Source organism: Peromyscus leucopus, chromosome 13 (genome assembly GCF_004664715.2).
Source record: "Peromyscus leucopus breed LL Stock chromosome 13, UCI_PerLeu_2.1, whole genome shotgun sequence".
In the NCBI taxonomy this organism is placed as follows: Eukaryota; Metazoa; Chordata; class Mammalia; order Rodentia; family Cricetidae; genus Peromyscus; species Peromyscus leucopus.
Window position 1 is genome coordinate 33,935,126 of NC_051074.1, and position 24,462 is coordinate 33,959,587.

A 24,462-nucleotide genomic window follows, 5' to 3' on the forward strand; every position below is an offset into this window, starting at 1 on the left:
CATGGCTTCTTCAACTGATCAAACTCTTTCCCTTACCCCAACTTCCGTTTCCTTCCTTGCTGTTCCTTCAGAAACAAATTCATCCACAGTCTCTCCAGTGAGAAAGCTTTTCATTTAGTTAATTCTGGTTTATGTCTAACTGTACAACTAGGAAGTTCAGCTATATGGACTGAAGGGTCAGTAAAGCTGACCTCTAGTGACCTCTAATTCTGCTAACAGCAACATGAATGTATTTTCTCTTTGAGTAAAGTCTTGGTCTCAAGCATGGCAGTATTAGGGGTGATGTGGACCTTAATTTTTTTTAAAGAGATAAGAACTAATGGAAGATCCTTAGATCTCTAAGGGTATGCCTTTGAAGGTACTGTGGAATCCCACCCTTGTCCTCCCTGCCCCATTCACCCACTCACACATTCCTTTCTCCCTTTCTCCTTCCTGGCTTAGGATGAGCACACCCACCACACTTGTTCTGACATGCACTCCCACCATGATCCTTCCCCTCACCCCCAGCTCCTGCTCAGACACACAGAGACTCCAACCAGTGGTGTCACCTGATCCTGGACTGAAAGCTCCAGAGTCACAAACAAAAATAAACCTCCCCTTTCTTAAGTGGCCTCTATCAAGACAGTGATGAAAAGCTGTCCAACAGAGCATCTAATAGACATGGACATGATTTCTCTCAGCACGTCCTTGCTACCCCTGTGAAGTAACTCAACGTTGCTATCCTAAAAGTATGAGGCACCAAAGTTGGCTCTCATAGACCTTGGGAAGCTATGTGAAAACAACAGCAGAGTGAATTAGATGCGCGTGCCTAAGCTTGGGCCCTGTACCAGCTTCCCCAGAAGAAGCAAAATTGAGAAAAAGCACCTCAGAAACACATCCGTGACAGCTGAGTAGGATTTAGATGGCTCTACCTCACTAACTTTGCACGGGAACCCTGGCAAAGTATGAAATTCAAGTGTGGTGCCAAATAACAGCCATTTGTCATTCATGCCGCCACAGCTGCCCCAAACACCAGAGACCCAGGCCACAGCTGCCTCGCACAAATGTACCCTAGCATTTCTACAGCCCTGGCTGGCACACAGATGGCAGGTGCTCTGGTAGACAGTGTGAATCCTTTGGAAGCTGTGTGAGGAGAGCAAGTTCCTAGTTTTTATTCAGACTGTATAGTCATCTGGAGTGCGCTTGACAAAGGTTCCAATGGGCTGCAATTATAGTCCTTTAACACGATGTATCCAAACTGAACAAGAGCGCGCACAGCTGGCAAACGCAATGCAGCAGACTCTCTCGGAGGCAAGTGTGGGAGGCTTCCTCTTCCTTGCTTCCGTTTTATTTTGGCTTAAGCAAAAGGATGGGGAACTATGAAGAGGGAATCTTCTATAATAAGAACACTATAAAGAAAATCCCCCAAATTCTTAGGTTGTTTAAGTGTTGTGAAAGAGGCTTGTCAAGAAATTCAATCATTTTTGAGTATTTCTCAGAATAGGGACACTTTCAGAAAAACAAGAGACCGGTTTTTCCCAACACCACAGTGTACAGCTAACAAATTTTCATGAAGGAAAATTAGTCCAACCAGGAAAAGACCATAGTTCATGCCATCTTTGACCTAGACAGGACTATTTTTCCCCTTTGAGTTCCTGAGAATGGAAAGAGATCCAAGTTAGCAACAACACATTTTGTAGATGAAGCAAGTGCCTTCCTCTTGGGGAATAAGTAACTGAACCTGAGGAAGGCTTAACGCAGTCACCATTGATTAGTGAGCGAACCAGAAATAACCCTGTGGGAATGCTGAGAACCTGATGTGACCACCGAGTGAAGAAAGCTCCAATTCATAAAAGCTGGTTGTGATTGTGCATGCCTGTAGTCTCAGCACTTAGATGATGGAGGCGTGAGGACTGGGAGTTCAAAGCCACCCTCAGCCACAGAAAGGGTTTGAGACCAGCCTCAGCTGTGTGAGACCCTGTCTAAATAAGTAAATAGGAAAGCCAAAGTATAATTCCCCTAACAAAAAGAATCTTGACTATTTGTCATTTGCAAAGAGTTCTGACAAGACCTTTACAAAGCTGTCTTAGTTTATTACTGTGATAAACATCATGATGGGGAACTTGAGGAGGAAAGGGTGTGTTTCCCCTTACAAGAAAGGGAAGTTAGGGCAGGAACTCAAGACAGGAACCGGGAGGCAGGAACTGAAACAAAGACTTCTTATTGCCTTGCTCCTCATGGCTTGCTCAGCTTGCTTTCTTATGTATTACGATTCCCACATCCCTAACCTCTCATGTGCCCCCCACTTCCATCTACTAGTCCAAGGAAGGTACTGCCTACAGTGGGCTGAGCCCTCCTACATCAATCATTAATCAAGAAAATGCCCCCACAGTCTGGCTTACAAGCAATCTGATGGAGGCGTGTTTGCAATTCAGGTTCCTCTATTCAAATGACCCTGGCTTGTGTCAAGTTGACAAGAAGGAGGAGGAGGATGAGGAGAAGAAGGAAGAGGAAGAAGAAAGAAAGAAACAAAGAAACAAAGAAAAAAACCAACCAGCACAAGAACAAACTGCAAAATGTGACCCTTACAAGAATCATCTGGGGAAATTGCAGTGTTCATGGAATCCAGTAGGTGGTGTCTGAATGAACCGTGTGCAGATACATTGCCCAGTGCAACTAACTGTCCAGAGGCTTGGCCACTGCTTACTTTGTGGCAAGGGTGGAATCAGGATGTGACAACTGATCTGACAATTCAGCCTTGAAAGTTTCAAAACAAATTTTATATTATTTTTTTGCGAATCTTCATTCTATCCTTTTTAAAGTATTTTCGTTCTTATTTGTGTTCTGCTTATGTGTCTGTGTGCATGTGTATCTGAGTTGCTGAGGTGATCGGTTACACTAGACTGGAGTTACAGGCAGTTATGAGGCGAACCGATGTGTGTGCTGGTAACCAAACTGCAGTCCTCTGCAAGAGCAGCAAAGCACTTAACCACGGAGCCACCATTCAATTTCTAAAGTATTTCAGAATGAAAATATGAATGTTGATAATGATCCATTGACATGCCTACCCTTTGGAAATGTGACTCAGGCATCACGTGCTCCACAAATCCCAGTGTGAATGCCTCTCACCACAGGCTCTACACCACCCCCAAAGCCTCTTAGTTCAGGCTTCCTCATATTGCAGTGGAGAAAAAGGTCCTGCTAGGATACCCACTTCCACAACAGACTAGATGCTCCCTGGGTCAGCAACTCTTTCTCTCCCTTCCTATGAGCATAGTGCCTAGCACAAAGCGGGTTCTCTGTGGCTTTCATTCAGCCTCAGTGAACTAAAACCCTTGAGGATGGGAATTCCCTGTGCTATAAATGGGCTATTTTAACTCCCTTTCCTATCCGAAATCAAGGAGGGGGGGGTACTTTTCACAGCCATCAATTCTCCTATGAGCCATTTCTCAAACATCAGCTCTGTTTATATGTATTTTGGACTGCGCTAACCCCTGGTGTTTTCTGGTCCTCAGCCAGTACTCTTCCGCACACTGTGACCCATTCCTTCATTTCAAGTGTCTTGATCCTTGTTTTCTCTCTTTCTTTTTTTTTTTTTTTTTTTCAAATCTCCATGGTGTTTTTCCTTTTACAAATTATGTTTCCCTTCGGGCCTCTTTCCTCTAACACTGGGCAGACCTATAAAAGTAAGTTCACACAGGGATCCTAACTCTCACAGGAAGCTCCAGGAAGGAAGTAGAAGAGTCCCCATGTTTTAAATATGACTCACTGACCTGCTAAGTCCTCATCAGTGCAGTACCTCGCTACATTTCAAAAGCAAGTTTTGACAGCTCGCCTTACCTTGTTATGAAAATCCATAGGCCTGTTCCAATGTCAAAAATGCAATGAAGAAAACTACATTGAATATTTTAGAAAATTGTTTGCAGATCCAAGAGTAACTGAGGGGAAGATACACAATAAGCTCCAAACATACTCCAAATCTAGGATACCTTGAAAATGGAGACACAAAAGATTCTATTTTCACATTTATTTGATTATTCTTTTGAGAATGTCATATATGAGTATGTATTTACATCATTCCCATCCCCCCATACTCTCCACCTACTAACTCCTCTTGTGTCTCCCCCATTCCTTCGCAACTTGATGATCTCTCTCTCTCTCTCTCTCTCTCTCTCTCTCTCTCTCTCTCTCTCTCTCTCTCTCTCTCTCTCCTCTCTCAGCAGCCACAATTGATATGAAGCTCTATGGTATCTAAACTGGAATTGATGTCCCATGAGTCAGGAACTAAGTCTGTCTTAGTCACCGTTCTCTCCAATATTCACCAACATACCTGGCATGTAGTAAACTCCTATGTGTAAGTAAATGGGTATTTGTGACTAGCTAAATTGGAAAGGAATATGGAGTAAAGTGAGAAGACCTACTTGATGCAGCCACTGCCTTCCTGTACTTCAGTGTAGCACTGGGAATAGAAAGCTACTCAAATTGAACCTCCCAAGAGTTACTACTTGGAAGTTGTTTTGTTTGGGTATTTTTTTCCCTTTGTATTCTTTGTTGTTCATTTTTAGTTTTTGTTTTGTTTGGGGGTTTTTGGAGGAGGGCAAAGAGACAGAGAGAGAAAAAGACAGAGAGAATACTTATTTCTCCAACTTACAGTTCTAATAAAAGAGGTTCTGGTTGTACCCCATCCTTTGAAGATGAAAACAGCTCAGTGCCTAGCAATTCCTACTGGAGAGCTTAGCTATGTGACCAGGATGACTAGTGACGGAAGGAATTGATATCTATGGGACTTCCTAATGAACTTTCCCCTAGTCTGTGTTGCCAGAGTCTTCCTGCCTTGCCCACAGTCAGGACAAATCCTTGTCACCCGCCAGTCCCACAGCCGCTCAGACCCAACCAAGCAAACACAGAGACTTATATTGCATACAAACTGTATGGCCGTGGCAGGCTTCTTGCTAACTGTTCTTATAGCTTAAAGTAACCCATTTCTAGAAATCTATACCTTGCCACGTGGCTCGTGTCTTACCAGCATCTTCACATGCTTCTTGTGCTGGCGGCATCTGGCAGTCAGTCCTTCTGCCTTCCTGTCCTTTTATTTCTCCTCTCTGTTAGTTCTGCCTATCCTTCCTGCCTAGCCACAGCCGATCAGGTTTTATTTATTGATCAATCAGAACAACTTGACATACAGACCATCCCCCAGCACAGCCAAGTGCAGACCATCTCAGACACCTGCACTCAGGCCCATGGTCCTAATCATCCTCTATGCGGACCTGCTGGGTAACGCTACAAAGAACCCAAGAAGGGCTCCCACAGGACATACAGAACATCCCACAGCAAGTCTGCACTGGTACTTCCACAATTTCTAAAATGCCCAACTGCTTACTTTCTTCTTCCAACAGCCCCCCAAAATCATGCCATTTATTTTTAGAATTTGAAGAATGTTTTTAATTGAGACTTAAAATGTCTAACTAGCTAAATATTATGTGACTTGTCTTGTCAAATTTAACCTGTCAAAAGTTATGAACCACTTTATAGCTACTGCTGGATCCGACCACATATAGCCAGATAACAGAGCCCACCCTGTGGCCACTATGGGCTGTGGCAACTGCTGTGTCCTGCATGGATCCATCCTTACCAGTGCATCCCTTCTAACCCTCAGAACAGTCTTGGAAGGTATCTCTTCTGCCCTCAGCTTAGAGTTGAGAAGATGAATGTTTAGGTAAGTTAATAACCTTCCAAAGTTACACAGTGTGGTGGTTTGAATAAGAGTTGACCCCATAGGCTCATATATCTGAATGCTTAGTCACAAGGGAGCAGTACTATTTGAGAAAGATTAGGAGGTATGGTCTTGTTGGACTAGGTATTCTTCCTCTTCCCCCTCTCTCAACTGCTTCTCCAGCACCATGCCTGCCTGCATGCTGCCATTTTCCCTGCCATGATATTGGACTAAACCTATGAAACCATATACAAGACCCCAAGTAAATGCTTTCTCTTTTAAGAGTTGCTTTGGTAATGGTGTCTCTACCCAGTAATAGACAGTGACTAAGACAAAAGTTGGTAACAAGAACTAGGGTATTACTGTGACAGGCCGGATCATGTAGTTTGTTAGAGGGATATGGAAGACTTTGGGATTAGAAAAGCAGTTGGATGCTTTAATCAAAGAATGGAAGACAATGAGGGTGGGTTGAACTGTGGGGCCCAGTTCAAGAAGTTTCAAAGAAAAATAGTATTAGTAAATGGCCTAGAGACTATTCTTGTGATAGTTCAGCAAAGAATACAGCTGCTTTTTTCCATCATCCTAAAAATCTGCCTCAGGCTAAATTGAAGAGTTTTTAGATTAATGTTCTTGGCAGAGGAGATTTCAAGACAGCCCAGTATTGACTAGGTTGTGTAGGTATTGGTTTTCATCATTTGCAGATCTATAGTTAAAAGGAGCAAGCCAGACAAGGAAAAATAGAAAACGTACAGTTTAAGAAAAAAAGAACACCAGGAAGTGTAATGGAGCTAAGTCCAGTGCTCAAAGAGATAAAAAGTTTAAAGGACAGACTGATACTAAATGGAATAAGGGGAGTGGTGACCTCAGAGCAAGACCCCACGCAGCTAAACTTTCCGCTTGTGAAAAGGAATTAAAGAAAAGCCTAAGCATTGAAGAAAACTATCAAAACCAGAAGCTGATACAAATGTATTTGAATGAGGGGGCCAAGTTCCAGCCCCATCAAGCAACAGAACTTGGCAACATCGGCCACATGGTTCTGGCTTTAGAATCAAGAATACAAGAAAGGAGTTGTAGAATCTCCCTCCCTGGCTATGGAAAGCTTTTGGGAAGTAATCTTTTTGTACACTGTAAAAATGTGCCTTCTTATTGGCTTAATAAAGAGCTGAATGTCCAGTAGCTAGACAGCAAGAGGTTAGGTATGACTTCTGGGCAGAAAGAGAGAAGTGGCGTTGAATCGAGGTGCAGGGGAGATGCCAGAGGACATGGAGAGGAAACAGGAGGTACAAGATGGAAAAGAGATAAAAAGCCAAAAGGCAAAGCTTTTTAGATTAATATAAATGGGTTAATTTAAGTTATAAGAGCTAGTGGGACAAGCCTAAGCTATAAGCTGAGCGTTCATAATTAATAATAAGCCTCTGAGTCATTTTTTTGTAAGCTGGCATCCCAAAGAAAAATTTATCTATACATGGACACTAGATATTGCTGCCAGATGTAACAATTATCTAATTTGTTCTGGTATAGTAAAAGCTCGGGAGTTGGAAATTGAGATTAAAGACTTAAAAAATCCAAGGAAAGTGGAGCAATTTGCTGACTCTCTCTCCACATTTTCTGAACCCTCCAGCAGCAGAAAATTCCCAGAACTCCTCCTTCTCACTTTCTGTCTGTCTTCTCTAGTCCCCTCTTAAGTCCTCCGAGAACTTTATGGCTAATCCCAGTCAGCCAATTGCTGACTCCATCCTTTGATTCAAGATTGCTTTGTTGGCACAGTAGATTGGCTGTACAGACAATTCCCCTGCAACAGAAAGCCACTGACAACAGGTTGTATCAGTGATGTTCTTGCATGGAATCCCAGAGAGGCCATTGAAGGAGCCTGTGAGTGTGAAGCCAGGGCTGTGTTGGAGACCCCAGGATGTTGGAAATGCCAGAGTCATGGGATGCCTAACAAAGAAAACCATATACAGGGTGTGAAACAGCACAAGAAAGAAAATGCGTTACCATCAACAATTTGAAAGGAGCTGGAGTTCTAAAGAGTGCTTTAACATAGGACATGGAGATGCAGAATTTGTAGTTTGCCCTGCTGAGTTTCAGTCTCACTTTGATATGGTATTTCCTCACTATGCTCCCTTTCCTCCCTTTTGGAATGGTAATGCATATTCTCTGCCATAGTATGTTGGAAGCATGTGCTCTGCTTCTTATATTTTGACTTTACAGGAAGTTACAATTAAGAGAGCACCTTGAGTCTCAGAATAGACTTTGAACTTTGAAGCAGTCTTGAGACTGAAAGACTATGGGAACTTTTGAAGCTGTACTGGGTCCATTTTGCATTATGATATGGCTATAGACCTATGAGAGCCAAGGAATGGAATATAGTGTCTTAAATAAGAATGGTCCCCATGGGCTAATATAGATGTGGTCTTATTAGAGGAAATATGTTACTGAGGGTGGTCTTTGAGGTTTCAAAAGACAATGCTAAGCCCAGTTTCTCTCTCTCTCTCTCTCTCTCTCTCTCTCTCTCTCTCTCTCTCTCTCTCTCTCTCTCTTCCCCACCTTTGCTTGTGTATCAAGATGTAGCTCTCAACTACCGCTTCAGCACCATGAGTGCTGCCATAAACTTCTGAAACTATAAGCAAGCCTCCAGTTAAATGTTTTCTTTAATAAGAGCTGCCTTGGTCATTGTATTAGTCAAGATTCTCTGGAGTAGCAGAAGTTATAGAATGAATATATATTCATTCTATGTATATGTACATATGATGGGGATGTCGATCTGTATGCTGTGAATGTGTGTTGCTCTGATTGGTTGATAAATAAAATGCTGATTGGCCAGAAGCCAGGCAGGAAGTATAGGCAAAATAAGCAGACAAGGAGAATTCTGGGAAGAGGAAGGCTGAGTCAGGTGTCACTAGCCAGACACAGAGGAGGCAAGATGACAAGGCAGAACTGAGAAAATATACCAAGCCATGTGGCTAAACATAAATAAGAATTATGGGTTAATTTAATTGTAAGAGCTAGTCAGTAATAAGCCTGAGCTAATGGTCAAGCCGTTATAATTAATATAAGCCTCTATGTGTTTACTTGGGGGACGTGAGTGGGAGAGATTTGTTCTGACCACCAGCTTGCCAGGACACAGGAAAACTTCCAGCTACATACATATATACATATATATACATATATATGTGTGTATATATATGTATGTGTATACACACACACACACACACACACACACACACACATATATATATATATATGTATATATATATATATATATATATATATACTTGTGGGATTATATATTCATGGGAAAAACATATATGGGATTTATTGGAATGACTTACAGCTATAGTCCAGCTAACCCAACAATGACTGGCTGTGAATGGAATATCCAAGAATACAGTGGCTGCTCAGTTCACAAGGCTGGATGTCTCAGGTGATCCCAAAGAAGTTGGCTCTAATGCCAGTAAAGGAATGGATGTACTAGAAAGGTGAGGGCAAGCAGGCAAAAAGCCAAAATCTTTCTTCTTCTATGTTCTTATTTAGACTTTCTAACAGAAGGTATGGCGTAGATTAAAGGTGTGTCTTCCTGCCTCAAGATTGAGATCAAAGGTGTGTGTCTTCCTGACTCAAACGTCTGGATTAGAGGTGGATTCACCCACTTCAAACCAAGCAAAAAAATCTGGCACAGGTGTTCCCTCCATTTCTGGATTGTAGTTCATTCCAGATATAGTCAAGTTGACAACTAATAGCCATTATGGTTACAATGTCTCTTCATATAATAAGAACAGTGACTAAGACACAAAGCGTGTCATTGGTTATCCCAACTCCTTCTTCCACTACAGCACAATGTCCCTCAAATGACAAGTAACTGTCATCATCAATCACAAAATTTTGAGAAGACATGCTTGCAGGAAATTTTGGCCTTGAGGAAGCTCCCCTACAAAGTAGGAGTGATGGGTGGTAGTAAAGCTGTTGAACACACATGAATGCACAATGTCCAAGCATCACATTGAATCTCAATTTATATAATTAATGTGTGCTAGTGTTCACAGCCTTGAACAGATGCTTTCACAGTTGAAACCTACTGAGACTTTTTTTTTTAATTAACAGGAGTCCATTTTCTAGATCTACCTTCCTTGCCGTGCTTGGTGATCTTTGCTATCTTAAAAAGGCAAACCTCTATCTGCTAGGGTTTTGTCATGGTAGTCCTGAGGGTGGCAGTGGTGATGGTGATGTCAGAAATGAAGCCACAACCTTATGCATGCTATTGAAATTCCAGACTGCTGAGCCACATTCCCAGTTTATTCTCTAGGATTCCTATACAGTGTGAGTAAGTATGGAGAACCCAGCAGAGTATCAGACACCCAACAAGCAACAGTGACCACATTTTTTGCATGTCTGGTGGCTGACTCTAATGTGAGAAATTCTTGTTCATCTCCGTCAGAGGTGTTAAGCAAAACTTTCAGAAAAAAAAAATCAAGATCCATAGTTACTTTTTGCATGAATTACACCATTGTGACCTAATGGCATCCCAGCTAGTCTCTGTAGTATCTAAAAAGAAAAGTGAAGCCTCTTTTGCGGGGCACTTGCAGGAAAGACTACCATGTTCTGGTGAGGTCATCTGAAGGCTGCCACTTAACAGACTGTCCACAGAACCTCAGAGAGGTAAATCCTTCATTTGTGATTTAGAATAGCATGAAATATCTGCCCCACCCCAAATTCAGAATCTAAAATACTGATAAGCCCTTTTAAAAAAGACCCAAATAAACACAATTTGTTACCTCAACATCCTCCTATTAATTATTCAGTCATGGGCAGCCGAGTTAAACAACAGCTTCCCAATGCACTGGGAAAAGAGGTATTGAGTGGACTGGAGAGACTGACCTCAAGGACATACATAGCCTACAGTAGTCAGGGACCTTTCCATCTCTGCTTCCTTACCTATGAAGGCCTTCCAAAATGAGAAGGTTGGAATGGAGGTCATATTGAAGACATCTGATTAGATGCAGACTGAGTCCTCAGAGAAACTTCTGGATGGCCCCTCCATGTCCTGCTCTTCTAAACACTGTCATTATATAGTTGTGCTTTGTTTTTGTTTTTGTTTTTGTTTTTTTTTCCAAGACAGGGCTTTTTTGTGTAGCCCTGGTTTTTCCTGGAACTTGCTCTGCAGACCTTGAACTCAGAAATCCATCTGCATCTGCCTCCTGAGTGCTGGGATTAAAGGCATGTGTCACCATCACCCAGCAAGTTGCTCATTTTAAGAATTATAAAAATTCAAAACTATCATCAGCCCCAGGCTACTGCTCCCAGAGATCTGTAATTTGTCTGGTTTATAAGGATCTCAAGAACACAATCATAAACTGTATATTGATCATTAAGCTTTGTAATGATGTTTTAAAATGTTCTTTCTTGAAACCAAAACCCACTTCCTCTTGGCTTCCTCACAGCTGGAGAATAAGATTAACATTGTATCAGAAATAACAATCATGAAGTCTTCAGTACATTTTACTTTAGAGGCCAACAACTGTCTTAGTGAAATTGCCCTGTGTGCATATAACAGAAATAAACTTTAATACATGTTGAACAGATCTTTGTAAGGAATTTACTAGAAGGATATAGAGAGATTATATACTACAGAAGCGATGTAGCTGAGCCTCAAAAAAGGACAGGGGCTGTGGAGAGGGAAAAAGTGAAGAATTACAGGGAACCGTATCAGTGAGAAGGTAAGAATGTAGCCAGAAGCCAGACTTTCCAGGTTCGGATCCCGGTGTCTCCACAGGAACACACACCTCATCCTAGTCTCTCACAATCAAATTCCAGGTACAACCTTCTAGAACATGGGAAGATCCTCTCCTTCTCCCTAACTGTTGGGACTTTCCAAGAAGTTCAGGAATAACTCTCTGAGTGGTTTAGATATGGAGAAGTCTGGTGTTCTTCAGTTGTAGCGCTCTTTACACAGAGCAACAAGTATTTAGAGAGAACATATGCATCCGAAGTCACTGCCACTAACCAAATACCTGTGTCACATGCTCCACTGTCATTCAGGTCAGAAGAATTAAGACAACAAAGTCCTTCTGCTTTTGAGCACAGCTCAGTTTGTGTCTTCCAGGAAGTGCCAGTGACTTGGTTTTCATTGAATTTCATACTCCCTTAGAGAATCTAATGTCTCCCTTTTGCACTGTTAATCAGAAATAATTCTGTTGCTACCCCTGTGACTCATGGGACCCTATGTATTTCAGCACATCTGGAAAGTCAACAACCACATTCTTGCCTCTCCCCTTTGGGTGCTAGACCATCTGTGGGATTCATCTGCCACTGTATGATGGAGAAAGCATAAAGAGCAAAGGGCAGTTGCCACCCACACCACCTTTTATTCTCTCTCACTATAGTTGCCCCCAGAGAGGCACATCCTTGCATAACTTCCTCCCCTTTGGTTTATGAGTCTCTTCTAGCCAATAAAACGCAGCAAAAATGGTGGGGTGCCACTCTATGACCCCCATTATATTTCATGACACTTTCACACTGAAGGAGGAGGACTCTGGCTGTGACCTTGGGGAACCAGGCTGCCATGTTGTGGGAAAGTCTGTGAGACAGACATGCGACAAGGACTGTGAGCGACCTCTAGGGACTGAGAACACCCTTAACCACCATCAGCCAGTAAGAAAATGAGGTCTTCAGTGCCATAGCCACAGAGAGCAGAGCTTTACCATGACACTCAAGCTCAGCAGACTCGGGCGCCCAGAAAGGGATGCAACCCAGTCACCATCTTGATTCCAGCCCGTGAGATGCTGAGCAGAGAGCTCCCTGAAGCAGGGCCTGGATTTCTACTCTGTGAAAACATAGGTAATGAACAGACATTCGTTTATGCTAGTAAGTTTGTCATAAATTGTTATACAGTAAGACAAAGCATTCATATCGTACCAATCTATTCCTTAACCTTCCATGTCCCTCCCCATTCTCAGTGTGCTACAAACTAATTCCTGCCTTAAGTCACCAGGGTATTGGAAATGGAAATAGTATTTATGGAGTAACCATGATTTATCTCCTTTAATCCCATGAGGTAGGAGGTGCTATTAACTATTCTCATGCTTCTTTTTCTTATCTGAAAACGCATTATAGGCTGAAGTGTATCATCGTATTAATATATTCATAAGTTTGACCCCTAAACCAACACTGACTGAATTTAAAGGTAGGGTCAATGAGGAGATAACAAAGGTTAAATGAATCCACAAAGGTCTGATAAGAAGAGGGAGAGACACCAGCAAGGCCATGTGAGAATGTAGAGGAGATGTCATCTGAAGCCAGAGAGGGGGCCACACAAGAAACAGATTGCTGGTACCTTTAGTGTGTGTGTGTGTGTGTGTGTGTGTGTGTGTGTGTGTGTGTGTGAGAGAGAGAGAGAGAGAGAGAGAGAGAGAGAGAGAGAGAGAGAATGAGCGAGGGAGTGTGTGTGAGAAAGAGACAGAGTGTGTATGAGAGAGAGTGTGTGAATGTGTTTGTGTGTGTGGTGTGTGTGTGTGTGTGTGTGAGAGAGAGAGAGAGAGAGAGAGAGGGGGGGGGGGGGGGGGGGGGGGGGGGGAGGGAGAGGGAGAGAGAGAGAGAGAATTTATGAGATTGGTTTACATACTGTGATCTGGGCAGTCCAACAATGACTGACTGCCTGCCTGCTAAAGAGGATGAGAATATGGTAGCTGGTTTGGTCCACAAAGGTGCAAGCCTCTGTAGTTCTAATCCAGCACCAAAACCCTGGAGGGTTCCTGGAGAGCTGCTAATGTCTGGTCCGTATTGGAAGGCTGAAGAAGCTAGATTCCCATGTCAGCAAACGATGGTTTCAGTGACGGTGTCGGCAACAGCAGAGTAGCGCACTACCGAGCAAGGAGCTGGGAGACGACAGCAGCACTGGGTATCCCTTAAACCTCCTCAAACCCGCGCCATTCCTGCCAGAAAGTGCTGTCCACTCTGGTGGGGGTCTTCCTGACTCAGTTATTCCTTCCGGGAAGTGCCTTCACAGAGCTGCCCAGAGTTGTTTAATCTTAGTCCATCCCAGATCAAATCAAGTTGGCGACCAAACTTAACCATCACACAGCCTGAGCAAGTCAATGTATTGGAGTTAATGTTTGAACCGTGGTTAACTACCAAGATAAACATGAGTAAAAATAACGTCACCATTGCTTGCTTCTTCCTTTGCAGTCTTCAGTATAATAAGTGATAAACACGAGCAGCTATGGCACTGACACTTGTCCCTCCATATTCCTCTCCTCAGCATGGCTGTGCATCTTCCTTATCAAATGATGCTCTTAGGATTGGGAGACGGAAGAATGGCCTAGTTTAACTAGTCAGTCCAGCCTCACTCGGACCCTGGCAAGCTGACTATGTAATGCTCTGGAATTTTCCAGGATGACCCTAAATTTCCTGCTCCTCAGTGACTCTGTGACATTCTGAAATCAGTGCCTCAAGCTCGTCTTCTCTGTGACTCATTTTCCTTATCTACGTTGAGGAAATGATGCTGCCTACCTCAGAATGTCACCCTGATGGAAAATAATCTAAGCAAAGTTCAGCAGTGTCACCAGCACACAGTGGACACCTAATAAATGTTGGGGGCTCTTGTTACGGTTAGTGAAAAAGAACGTATTATCTCTAAGCCGATCAGTGGAGTACATCCGTGCCTGAAAAAAACATCCAGCAATATCCTTCTGAATTTTTTCCTGATGCCATTTTGTGATTCTTTTTTTTAACTTTCTTTTTATTTATTCTTTATATCTTTCACATCGTGCTTGCCGATCCCACCCATCTCCCTCCCCACTCCAAACATAACAAAATAAAATTCAAGAGAAAAAAGGAAAAGAAAAATTTTTTTAAAAAGGAAGAAGGGAGAAATCTCACCATGGACGCTGCAGTGTGACACAGTGAGTCACGCAGTGAATCCCTTTGTCCACAAATTTTTACATGCAGAACGTTCATCACAAAGAATCGGTGATCTGGTTTGAATCCCCAGTCTCTGCTACATCATCAACACTGAGCCCTCTGGGACTCTTCTTGGGTATCCTGTTGCTGCCCTGTGTCATGGAGATCCTGCATGATCCTTGGGTTTTGCAGGACTGCCCTCTGCCCTCCTCCCCAGCAGATCACAGACAGGGTGGAAGTTGGAATGGGCTAACACACAACCTTGGTTGTGGACCTGGGTAGTTGCAGGGTTGGTCAGCCTGCCAGCTCTCCTTGTCCTCACCACCAGGGTGAGCTCTCCTGCACTGATCACCCCTTGCAGTGATGAGCAAGGGGCGGGGGCCTGTTCTCCCACTTTCATGTCCTCAGGGTCGGTTCTCCCACACCTACACCTTCAGGGCCAGTTCTACTGTGTGGCCCTGGCAAGGTATAGGGGCCACTCCCCAGAGTGCTGCAGCTGAAGGTCAGGGACAGCTCTCCCGCTCTAATGACCTCAGGGCCAGCTCTCCTACCATCCTCAGGCATTGATGACAGGAAGGGGGCAGGGAGCGGTAATAGGGGCATCTCTCTCCAACCCATGTCACCAAAAGACAGATGAGTATTGGAGACAGCTCTCCCATGCTCACAACTTTGGGCTAGCTCATCCACATGCCCGCCAACAGGGTCAGCTCTACTGTGCTGCCCAGATGAGGTACAAGGTCCACTCTCCTGAGTGCTGCAGATGGTAAGGGAGAGGGGTCAGCTACTTCATCTGTTGAAGGTGGTGAGGGGAGAGGGGTAAGGAAGGCATCTCTCCCCCACCCACACCAGCACATAACAGATGAGCAGTGCAAACAGCTCTCCCATGCTCAACCACTTCGGGATTGGCTCACCCACACCTCCGCCGAAAGGGTTGACTCTAATGTGCTGCTCAGGTGAGGCGCAAGGCCTGCTCTCCCAAGTATTGCAGCTGGTGGGGATAAGGAGCAGCTCTCCTCCTCTTAGGACCTCAGGGCCAGCTCTCCCAACTGCTTCAGGCATTGATGGAGGAGAGGGGCATCTCTCCCCTCCCCACGCCACCATATGGCAACTGAGGGGTGGGGCTACGTCTCCCATGCTCAGTTCTCCGGGTAGGCTTACCTCTGCCCTGGTCAACAGGATCAGCTCTGCTGTGCTGCTCAAACAAGGTGCAGGGCTCGCTTTCCTGAGTGTTGCAGATGGTAAAGGGGCCAGCTCACTGGCCAGCTGGAGGTGTGGGGTAAGAGGAGAGGGCATCTTTCCCTTATCCCCAACACCACACCACAGACAAGAGACGTGGTATCACCTACGTCCCTCTCAGGCCCTCAGGGCTGACTCACCCACACCCATATCTACAGGGTCAACTCTACTGTGTTGCACAGGCAAGGTACAGGGTCCATTCTCCTGAGTGCTGCAGCTGGTGAGGGGTTGGGTCAGGTCCCCCACCTGCTGCAGGTCTCGAGGGGCAAGAGAGGAGGGCCTCTTTCCCTCAGCCACTCTACCACATGGCATATTCAAGAGGAGCATGACCTGCTCTCCCATTCTCACACCCTCAGGGCCGGCTCGCCTATGCCCCTGTGAACAGGGTCAGCTCTGTTTCACTGCTTGGGTGGGGTATAGGGTCCTCTCTCCTGAGTGCTTCAGCCGGTGAGGGGCGAGGCCAACTCTGTATAGCCCTATCCTCTCTGCCTCCATCAGAATCACGGACCAAGTCATGGCACTTGGCAGCAGCCCAGACCCAGACATCTGGTCTGGCCCTGGGTGGAGGTAAAGCACCTGGGACAGCTCATTCCTCACCATCCTCACATCTTCAAACCTGTCTCTCTCCCATGCACATGACTCATTCTGCCTCTCTCTCTTCCATATCACCACCCTCTACTCACTCACCATAATGGTGCCTGATTGTCCAGAACCAGAGGCACTGGGCAGGCTGTGGGTGAGCTTCTTCTTGCCCCAAATCCAGAGACTTGGGGCAAAGCTGTGATTGCCCTCCAGAACCCAACAGGCCTAGGAACGGCCTTTCATACTTTGATGAATATTCTGAACAGTTTATAAAGTTTGTATCCTCTGGTCACAAAGGCATTCACCAAGTATCACTGTGTATCCACACCACTAGGCTACTAGGCCCCACCATCACCATGCTCTAAACCCACTGAGGCTACCCACAAACTCCCCAAGCCCATCCCCAGGCCTTTTGGGGGACAAAGCAGCTTTCACATGGAACGCTTGCGTTTCTGAATGTCCCACAAGTGTGGCACTACCCATGTTCTTTTTCTGGATTATCTTGTCGGGGTGTTTTTATAGTAGACAGTGTTGTAAGGCAGCATTGTGGATATGCCCCTGAGCAATGAGAAGGCTCTCCTGCCATCCAGTGCAATGAAGAGAATGTGTTCCCTAAGTCAGACAGGAGTGTAAGGCTGTAGTGATGATATACTCCTGAAACTGGATGACTCGCTGGCCATCCAGAATAATAAAGATGTTTTCCCCTGGTCAAAGGGAAGGTGTGCACGAAGCCCATTATTAATGATTCAGGTTCCCTAGGTGATTAGGATAGCTAATCTAACATATATCAATAACTAAATATTGTAGTGAGCAGCTTACTACTGAGTATAAAAAAAAATCACCTCAGGTTTTTACAGTTTCCTTAACTACTAGCCACACCTTTCCAGGGTAATGTGCTATTCATTTCATGAATCAAGAAACTGTTCGCTCAGATAACAAAAATCATATTTCAGGGTGCTGGGGAAATACCTCAGTGGTTAAGAGAGATTGCTGCTCATGCAGAGGACCTGAGTTCAGTTCCCAGCATCCCCATGGTGGCTCACAACCATCTGTAATTCCAATGCCTCCCCTGCTTATGATCTCTGTAGGCACCAGGTACATGTGTATTACACATAATGCATGCCAGCAAAACATTCATACACATAAACTAAAGTCAACAAATAATAGTTTCAATAGGAAATTTTCAATCACACGCAGAGAGAGAGAGAGAGAGACAGACAGGGACAGAGACGGAGAGAGACAGAAAAAGAGTGTATTGTACACCTCAGTAGTTAAGTGTATGTGTTAAGGGGCTCCAGATGCAGAACATCAGGATTTCTACTCTATTTTTCTGTAATTCCTTTGCTCAACCTTATCCCTAGCAGATAAAGGATGGCCATGGGACTCAAAGCATCATATACAACTGGCTTTATGCCCAGGTAAAAAAGAGGACTTTTGTTTCAGGAATAGAAAATCTTCCTTAGTGGCTTCCAACAGACTGCTCTTAACATATTACAGCCCCAGCCCAGGCTCACAAACCTCCTCCCCACCTCCATTTAAACCGATTGCTGCTTTTAAACAGCTATTTTTGTGCGAGACTCTCTGCTTTACAGGCGGTCAATAACAGTTTTCAGGGAGGAGAAAATAAAATTAAAACTTGAAGACTGACATTAAGATGTGTATGTCTGTCTAGGAAGTAGTAGCGTCCTTTACCCATTGCCATTGTTGCCAGGTTTTCCTCCTCCATTCATCCAGCTAGCCATCTATCCATCCACCCATCCAAGAAGAAGGCGTTCGATCTCAAGTACATCCCAGGCACGGTTTTAGTTACTGAGACACACAAGTGAACAAAATAGAGTCTCTGCTCCCAGGGCGAATGCATTTTCTGCCTCACATGACTTACTGTTTAATGCAGCAGTCTGGTCTCTAGAGCAGTGGTTCTCAACCTGTGGGACGTGACCCCTCTGGGAGCCACAGATCAGATATGTGCATTATGATTATAACAGTAGCAAAATTACAGTTACGAAGTAGCAACAAAAAAATAATATTATGGTATGGTTGGGGGGGGTCACCACAACATGGAGAACTGTATTAGAGGGTCGCGCCATTAGGGAGGGTGAGAACCACTGCTGAAGAGTACCAACAAGAAGGATGCAGATTATGGAGATGGAGGGATGGAGATAGAAGGAAGGGAGAGTGAAAGGAAGAGAGAGAAAAGAAGGAGGGAAGGAGGGAGAAAGGGTAATGTTTTTAAAGAATTGACTTAAGTACTTGTTTTGGGACAGGCCAGAAGATTAGAACCCCAGGCCATAGGCAATAGAAATAGTTTTGAAGTAAAATTCATCCTATATAGGAAACTTCAAGATCCCTCCTTAAGACTTTCATGTAATTGTATAAGTCAAATACTAAGGATAATCGCATTTATTTAAAATCAATTGATTGTAGATTTTATCCACATCTACAAAACACCTTAAAAGCATCCCTTGGTTTAGTGTTTGACTAAATCACCAGATAATGTAGTGTAGCCAAATTCACACACTAAGCTGCCTGCCACACATTCCTTGTCTCTCCCCTCAGTCCCGCTGCAAGCTTCTGGGGCTGGGGATGATGCTATCATAGACGTGTCCACCTGTAATCCCCCACAGAGCTTCACACAGTGCCTTGTGGCGAGGAGACGTCCAAGAACTGTGCATCACCATATCCCTTAAGCTCAACTTTATGACGTGCTGTGTCTGCATGTCTCAGAATGAGAGAGAAGGCTCAATTCAAAGAGGATCAGGCAGAGCTGAAGCGAGATCATGAATCATAAAATACAGGAGCCAAAGTTTCCCAGTCACTGGGCCAGTTCTGAAGACTGCCCTTCCCTCAAGCCACACACCCCATCTTGACTCTGGAGGAGATTCCAGACCATTACACCCATGTAAAGAAATAACATTCCTTAAAAAAAAAATAAAAAACTAAGTCCACTATGGGCCTTTTTTGGGAAGTGAACTTAAGCCTGGAGCTTAAGAGGCTTCATATTTTCCCATCTGACTTGCATCTTTTCTTGGGCCATTTGATCTGCTTCTTTCCATAAAGCAGATGTTCCGGAGAGACTGCACAGGGAGCCATGGGCCAGAGCCAGACCTCTGATCTGCATGTGTCTCCACTGGCCACCCATGCAGTGCCGGGTAAGATGTGGCCCCTGTGACTCAGACTCTGGCATCCCCGAGCATTCCATATACCTGATATCTTCCATGCCACACCCACACCCCATCCTTCGGGGACAATGCATTTGTAAGCATGTTCTCATGGTATACAGATGCTGGATCTATGAAGAATGTTGTAGAAATGGTTCTCCATGTGGTGTCAATCTAGCTATACTCCTGGGCTTGGCCTTCTGCATCTAAGAAAATAAATAAATAAAAATTCAGCAATTCACTGAGACTTGTTCTAAGCCAGGCATGAAACAGGCTTGATACCCATTAAAAAAACGTATGAAATACACATCACTACATCTATGACACACTACATCTAAGAGATATTGAGAATAACTCTAATGGGGAGCATGGGTTGGAGGCCTAAGAAAAGGTAAAACTAATTAAGCATTATCATAAACTTTGTTCCCTTCCTCAACAGACTCCTTGTGAGAAAATAACCAGTTCCATATTTACTGGTTGAAGGCAGTTCCCACCTGAAAACGGAATGCTCCCCACCCAACCTTACCCCCCACCCCCTGCCAACAGTCTCATGTGTCAAGTACTTGGTCTCCCCAGCAGCTGACACTGTGTGAGGAGGTTGTAGGTCCTGGCTTCTGGAGGGTGGGAGCTAGAGACAGGCCTTTGAGGGTGATAGGCAGGTCTCCCTCTGTTCCACTCTGCTTCCTGATCCATCAACATGGGAAGGGTTGCCATTTCACATTCCTGCTGTGGAATGAGCCACATCAGTTGCCACGCCTTCCCTACCATGATGGATTTGTCTCCTGAAAGAAGGACCCAGAACAATCCCTTTTCATTTAAATTGTGTTTTTCAGGTATTTGCTACAGAGATGAGAAAAAAAATGGGCTAAAAAACTAAACAGAGAATTCAAAAAAGAAGAATCACAAATGGCTAAAAGACATTTAAAGAAATGCTCAACATCCTTAATCATCAGAGAAATGCAAATCAAAACGACTCTGAGATACCACCTTACACCTGTTAGAATGGCTATGATCAAAAACACTAATGACAGTCAATGTTGGAGAGGATGTGGAGCAAAGGGAACACTCCTCCACTGTTGGTGGGAATGCAAACTTGTACAACCACTGTGGAAATCAATATGGTGGTTTCTCAGAAAATTGGGAATTGAACTACCTCAAGACCCAGCCATCCCACTCTTGGGCATATACCCAAGGAATGCTCAATCATACCACAAAGATACATGCTCAACTATGTTCATAGCAGCACTATTTGTAATAGCCAGAACCTGGAAACAACCTAGATGCCTGTCAACTGAAGAATGGATTAAGAAAATGTGGTACATATACACAATGGAGTACTACTCAGCAGAGAAAAACAATGACATCATGAAATTTGCAGGCAAATGGGTGGAACTAGAAAATATCATCCTGAGTGAGGTAACCCAAACACAGAAAGACAGACATGGTATGGACTCACTCATAAGTGGATTCTAGATATAAAGCAGAGAACAATCAGACTGCAACCCACAGAACCATGGAGGCTATATATATAGCAGGGGGAACCCTAGGATGACTGTGGCTTATAATAAGTTTTAGTTTTACTCAAATACTGAACAAGCCTCAATGAAACATTTTACTATTAAAATAAGAATTTATACTGTTTGAAGCTCATAATAGAAAAATTAATTAATTTAAAAAAAGAAACAAGCAGAAAGGCATAGAGCTCAGTGTAACTTTTATGTGATGGTTATTCTTGGTTTAGTCAAGTTGACCAAATCTGGAATTAACTACAATCTAAAAATGGAGGGCACACCTGTGAGGATTTTTTTCTTGATTTGAAGTAGGTAAATCCACTTCTAACCCAGACCTTTGAGGCAGGAAGACACATCTTTACTCTGGGTCACATCTTCTGCAGGAAGCCCATGTAAGGACATGGAAGAAGGAAATGTTTGCTCTTTGCTTTCTCCTTGCTAGCAAGTCCATTCCTTCACTGGCATTAGAGCCTACTTCAGGATTCCAGTTTGGACTGAAGACCAGCTGAGACCTCCAGCACAGTGGACTGAGCAACTGCTGGATTCTTGGACTTTCTGTTCACAGCTAGCTGTTGTGGGATTAGCTGAACTGAAGCCTGTAAGTCTAATAAATCCTCTTTCTATATACAGAGAGAGATTCATTCTATAAGTTCTTCTGCTCTAGAGAATCCTGACTAATATATTAGGGTATTCAAAATATCTATATTTTCCAAAGGAAACGGGGCATATTGGGTCAGCATGCTTGTGGGGATCAAGAACAAGAGTTGTTTCTCTCCTGCCATGTGGGGTCTGGGCATCAAACGCTGGTTGTGACATGCGGAAGCAAGTGTCTTTACCCTCAGAACCATAATTCTGGTCCTTTTTAATTATTTTAAGGGGGCATTAAACTATGTTCTGAATAGAAAGTGAATATCACATCTTATATAAAATATGCTTTAGGGGAGTGTAGCAATTTGACATTGAAATGTAGACAATCCTAGAGTCAGTATCTTTGTGTGTGTGTGTGTGTGTGTGTGTGTGTGTGTGTGTGTGTGTGGTTTCCTTTACATGTCTTCTAAAGGTGCTTTTATTTATTTATTTTTTGTAAGGAATTTGAAGTCATAACCCCACATTACAACTGATATGATCTCCTCAGAATCAGTTAACTATGAGGAAAAACCCCACTTGTTCCTTAGTAAGTATGATGGTGTATCCTGGTTGTCAATGTGACTGCATCTGGGATCAACAGGAGCACAAACCTCTGGGAACTCCCATGACAGATTTTCTGGTACAGCTCATTCAAAGCTGTCCGACTCATCTCACATGTGGCACCTTCTGACAGCAGCCCAGACACAAGGACGTAGAAGAAGGAAACTGTTTTTTGCCTCCTTTCCCTCACTGTCTCTGACACATTCATTTTCCTGTTGCTGAGGCATTCTTTCACTGATATCAGAACCAATCTCTTTGGGATTCCAACATAGACTGAAGACCAGAAACAATCTAGGAATCTTCCAGGCCTCTGGTGTCAGGCTGGTACTGCTGAGACATCCAACCTCATGAACTGAACCAGATTCCCAGACTTCCTAGATTCTCAGCCTTCCTAGTGAGAGATGGCCGTTGTTGGACAACCAGACTGCATCCCGTAAGTCAATCTAACAAACACATGGAGGGGGTGGGGAGAAAGACAGATGGATGGAAGGAGGGAGGGAGGGAGGGAGAGAAAGAGAAAGATGGTAGATAGATAGATAGATAGATAGATAGATAGATAGATAGATAGATAGATAGATAGACAGATAGATAGATAGATAGATAGATAATTGATTGATTGATATGTATATATAATTCTATCACTTGTGTTCCTTTAGAGAACCCTGACTAATACACAGTATCTTCTTCAGTGAAGGATTTTCTCCTTGTTTGTTTCATATCACAGAAAATCCTCTTGTTCACAAGCCAAGGAATTAATTCAAAGACAGTCAGAAATGGTAAGTAATGCCATGAGAGCTACAGGTTATTGAAGACCACTATTTTCTCCAGGTGTAGTGCTGTAGGAGAGAAGGCTGATGAAAGCTTCCCTGGTCTTTGTTTCCTCTCAATGATTGAAAAAAATATGTTTCCTTGTATTACAGCCCTTCATAGTTGGACTAGAGGAAAAGAAAGCAAATAAAACTCAAGAAACTTAACATCAGTTGGTGTTAAGCAAACAATGAACAGTGAATGGATGCATGGATACATAGATGTGGATAGATAGAAGAATGGATGTATGGATGGATGACTACATAAATAGGTAGACGGTGGATGGATGGAATTTTGAGGCTAAAGAGGCTACAAAAGTCATAAAGTATTGCAAATAATAATACCAAGAAAAATCCAGAAGACAAGCTAACAAGAAGTAGGGAGGGGAACATGAGCACTTGGAAGGCAGGGACAGGTGGGTCTCTGTGAGTTCAAGCCCAGCCTAGTCTACAAAGCAAGTTCCAGGACAGCTAGAGCTATTAAATAGAGAAAAACCTATCTCAAAACAAAACAACAACAAAAAAAGACAAGCTAACGTATTATTCACAAATCACATATCTGACAAGGGATTGGTATCAAGAGGATTTGAAGAACTAATACTCAAGAATTAAATGATGAACAACCCACTTAAAAATAAGCAATGGCCTGAGTAGAGTTTTCTCCAAATAAGATAAACAACTGACCAGTCAAGACACATAACAACTGGACAGCAAGAAAGAACAAAGAAACCAAAATCAAAACCGTGGGGAGATACGTTTCCATGTAACTAGCTTGGCTCTACCCACAGAGACTGACAGTGAGTGTGTGGCTGCAGACTTGAGACGTGAGGACCTTCCTATACTGCTGGCAGGGTTGTGAACTGCTCAGTCACTCCTGGTCCCTGGTTAGAATTCAGTTTCCCAAGAAAACCACTCAACAACGGAAGGGGGAGCCCAAATTATGTTAGGCAGGTCTCTTGGCCACAACTCAGGTTACCACAAGGTTTCTGGAAAGACAAATCCTTATTTGCAGGTGGAATGACTCCTGGAAAGTGGCCAGAGTTGTCGCATGCATCCTGAGAAGTTAAACCCAAGGAAAAGGATGCATTGCATGGGGGGAACCACTTAAAACAAAACTGTCATTTAAAGGGACAAGGATGCAACCACTGATTCTTCTAGTTGAAAGAGACCCCCGAGAACATCTGCTTATCACACCAAACACTTCACCTGGAACAAATGCTCACACAACCAGCATATGTGATTCCCGCCACCCCCACCACCCCCCGGAGTTGCAGTTAGACTGAGCAACTCAGAGTCATCACCACACGGGTACACCATACTCTGTCCCATATTGCCAGTGGCAAAACCAACTTGTGGCTATGCGGAAGCCAGGAAAAGCCAAGAAACACAGGGCC